The sequence below is a fragment of the Taudactylus pleione genome, unplaced genomic scaffold, assembly GCF_031769625.1.
Source record: "Taudactylus pleione unplaced genomic scaffold, aTauple2 ptg000321l, whole genome shotgun sequence".
Classification (NCBI taxonomy): Eukaryota; Metazoa; Chordata; class Amphibia; order Anura; family Myobatrachidae; genus Taudactylus; species Taudactylus pleione.
In genome coordinates, this window is record NW_028284722.1 from 1,908,126 (window position 1) to 1,912,500 (window position 4,375).

The following is a 4,375-nucleotide window of genomic DNA, read 5'->3' on the forward strand; positions in this document are numbered from 1 at the left end:
TTTGCTACAATTTGCTAATTGCATCCATATACAGAGCTACATCCATCTCCTAATTAGGCCCTTTGAGTTTATTACAGAGAAATATCCAATCAATATTAGAGTTTCTCTGAGACTCAAGGCCCCCATACATCAGAGATTGATTGCAGCAATCGTGCAATTTGCAGTCGATTGTGTATAAAAATCTTTCCCTTATTCAATCGATTGCAGATTGCAGAATTGCCACAATCGATTGAAAAAAGGAAATATTTTTATATACAATCGATTGCAAATTGCACGATTACTGCAATCAATCTCTGATGTATGGGGGCCTTTACCCTGATTCCAAATAATTGTCATAAACACCAGCACCCACTGAATACTGACTTTGGGAGCTACTTTAAGATTGCTTCAATATTACAGAGCTCTGGGCCTGATTCAGAGCCACTCGTAAGCGGCCGCTCGTTCGCTCCGAGCGATGTTCACACAACTGCGTATGCGTATGGGTTGTAATACGCATGCGCGAACCAGTCATTGCGGTCGGAAATTGTGTGCTCGCAAAATAGCGAATGCCTGCTATTTTGAGTGACAGGATGAGGCGTTTGTGGGTGGTAACAGGGGAAGGTGCTTGAAAACGGGGAGTGGAGATCCAAACGCAGGCGTGCCTAACGGTCAAAACGGCGTTTTAAGGGTGAGCATAATTAATACAGCAGCGTCATTGACCACGTCACTGGGTTATTTTATAGTCAGAACTGCTCGCAGGGTTGTGGTAGGAAAAACCAACCACAAGAATAGCGAACAGTTCATTCGCTGGTCGATGTACTCGATTAATCTAATAAATAGCGGACATGACGTAGGATGCGAGCGGCCAGGGGGCGTAGTTTTCCAAAAAACGACCGCATGTTTTGTACGCTCGTTCAGACCTAGAAGCGTGAACAGACCGCAAAGAGCGAACGGTTCATTTGAATAGCCACCCCTTTTTTCTGAACGAGCGAGCGCAAATAGCGTCCGGCTCTGAATCAGGCCCTTAGTACACTCTAAACTTCCTGGTTATAAAGGGTTAATAATTTATTTGACTAGCACTCAAAGGGTTAAATACTATGCAGTCTGGTATTTAACAGTTACCTAGTCCTAGCAGCCTTTATCTTCTTAAGGCTTCTAGGTTAATTCAGAGAAGACAAAGGCAAACATATTACATTTTAGATTTAATATATCTAAAATGTATATAGTTCTAATAAAAATAACAAGCACATTATGAGAAAGGAATATTTGCAAAAACACATGGCTAAACTTACAAATAATAGATAATGTAGAATTGTATACTCTGATGGGGGGCGTAAGAAGCAGGAAATAAGGAATAGTCTCTCAATATTCTGATCTCCCAGAGTTTGACAATCTCTCATATTGTCCACAGTTTAGGCAGATACTCTGGTTATATAGGAATAATTTTAATTTAAACACATGTCCTGGGATTATTAACAGTGATCATAACTGCAAGTACAGATCTAAGCAATTTTGAATTATGGCTAATATTCCTTTGATGTGCTAGATTCCATGTAACTTATATTAATTATATTGATCCTGTCTCCTCCTGACATTCTTAGCTGCTGGGTTTTTTCTCTGGTTAACTGGACCACCAGGGGTGATTGGAGTTGGCTAATGTCTCCTAAGGTATCAGAAGGTTTCCCTATAATAGGTCATAACTCATGTGAGGTGTCCTTTGAAGCTGCACACTTTCCCTGCTAGGTGACAAACTTATCTCATAGTTCCTGTGAGAGCAAAGCCAGGCTTTGATGTATTTGTTACATACAAATACCACTTGGTGTGCTGGCACAAACTGCCATAGAGTATACATAGATCATACACTGATCATTTTTATATACAGTATTTACAATGAAGGATCTTATCAGGGCATGCACCGTTTTGGGGCATTCTGAGCACCCAGAAACCCCCCTGATCGACCAAAATGTAATTTTTTTTCAGTAATGTCGACAGCTGGAGGGGAGACCTCAGGTAAAATAGAGCCAGTTTGTACAGGGGCCTCCATATTGCCTCTTTTTCCTGCCAGTACAGGTACAGACTGTCTGACATGCCTATTTGGATGCTGTCACCGATGTAATCCTCCACCATTCTGTCAATGGTGACAGTATCATATGCAGTGACAGTAGACATGTCAGAAATTGTTGCCAGGTCCTTCAGTCCGGACCAGATGTCCAAACTTGGTCCTGCCTGCCCTGCATCACCGCCAGTAGGTTGCTTAGGATACCTAAGTTGTTTCCTGGCAGTCCCAGTTGCGGGAGAAAATTTAAGAAGGAGCTGTTGACGTGTCACATTCCGCTTCAGCTGACATTGTTTTCACCAGCAGGTCTTTGCACCTCTGCAGACTTGTGTCGGCTGGAAAGAGAGACACCACATAGGCGTTAAACCTAGGATCAAGCATGGTGGCCAAAATGTAGTGGTCTGATTTCAACAGATTGACCACCCTGGAATCCTGGCAAAGCGAATGAAGGGATTCATCCACAAGTCCCACATGCCAAGCGGAATCGCTCCATCTTAACTCCTCCTTCACTTCTCCACCTGCTTCTTCAAAAGCCTGATGAGGGGAATGACCTGACTCAAGCTGGCAGTGTCTGAACTGACTTCACGTGTGGCAAGTTCGTAGGGCTGGAGAACCTTGCACAACACTGAAATCATTCTCCACTGTGCTTGAGTCAGGTGCATACCCCCTCCTTTGCCTATGTCATAGGTGGATGTATAGGCTTGAATGGCCTTTTGCTGCTCCTCCATTCTCTGAAGCATATAGAGGGTTGAGTTCCACCGTGTCACAACCTCTTGCTTCAGGTGATGGCAAAGGCAGGTTCAAGAGTGTTTGCTGGCGCTCCAGTCTTTGGCACGCAGTCGCTGAATGGCAAAAGTGGCCAGAAATTTTTCGGGCCACCCAAAGTGTCTCCTGCACGCCCCTGTCGCTGTTCAGAAAATTCTGCACCATCAAATTTATTGTGTGAGCAAAACATGGGACATGCTGGAATTTGCCCAGATGTAATGCCCGCACAATATTTGTGGCGTTGTCAGATATCACAAATCCCCAGGAGAGTCTAAGTGGGGTAAGCCACTGGGCGATGATTTCCCTCAGTTTCTCTAAGAGGTTGTCGGCGGTGTGCCTCTTACTGAAACCGGTGATACACAGCGTAGCCTGCCTTGGAACGAGCTGGAGTTTCTGAGATGCTGCTACTGGTGACGCTGCTGTTGTTGCTGCGTAAGGTGATACATCTACCCAGTGGGCTGTCACAGTCATATAGTCCTTAGTCTGCCCTGTTCCACTTGTCCACATGTCCGTGGTTAAGTGGACATTGTGTACAACTGCATTTTTCTGGACACTGAGGACACTTTTTCTGACGTTAATGTGCAGTCTCGGTATTGCCTGCCTAGTGAAGTGGAATCTAGATGGGATTTGGAACCAGGGACACACTACCTCCATCAATTGTCTAAATCCCACTGCACTAATGGCGGATACTGGACGCACGTCTAACACCAACATAGCAGTCAAGGCCTCAGTTATACGTTTTGCTTCAGGATGACTGCTGTCGTACTTCATCCTCCTCGCTAAGGACTGTTGGAGGGTCAATTGTTTAGTAAAAGTAGTGGTGTTCCTACTTCCTCTCTGGGATGCAGTAGGCATAGCAATGCAGGAATCCCGGATAGGAGAGTCAGTCATGCCAGTGACATGGCCTGCAGGACTACTTCCGATCCTGACTAAGGAGGAAATTGATGAGGAGGGATTTGATAGTGTGGTTTGCAGGCGCTTAGATACAACAGGACAAAGGGATTTAGGTGTCCCTGGACTGCTTACGGTCTTAGCCAAAGTTTCTGAACTTGATAGTAACTTTTTATGAACGCATTGCAGGTGACGTATAAAGGAGAATGTTCCTAAGTGGTTAATGTCCCTACCCCTACTTATTTCACCTTTACATATGGTACATATGGCAAGACTGGATTTGTCCGGATTTGGATAGACATATTTCTAGACCAAAGAGGTGGAATGTTTGGTCTTCTGCCCAGGCATGACCGTGATGGGCTTTTTCATCCCACAGACAACAGCTGTCTCCCCCGGAGCCTGATTTAAACAAACCACATCACCATCAGAATCCTCCTCGCCAACTTCCTCCTCAGCGCCAGCTACACCAGTATCCTCATTCTGTTGTACTTCAACAGTAACATCTTCAATTTGCATATCAGCAAGTGGAATGTGGGTGCTCATTTCAGCACTTGCAGAGGGCGTGCAAATGGAGGAAAGAGCCACCTCTTCCCGTCCAGTGCTGGGAAGGTCAGGCATCACAACCGCCACCACACTTGGACTCTCCTTGGGAATTTGTGACATCTTCTTAGAACGCACAGTTCT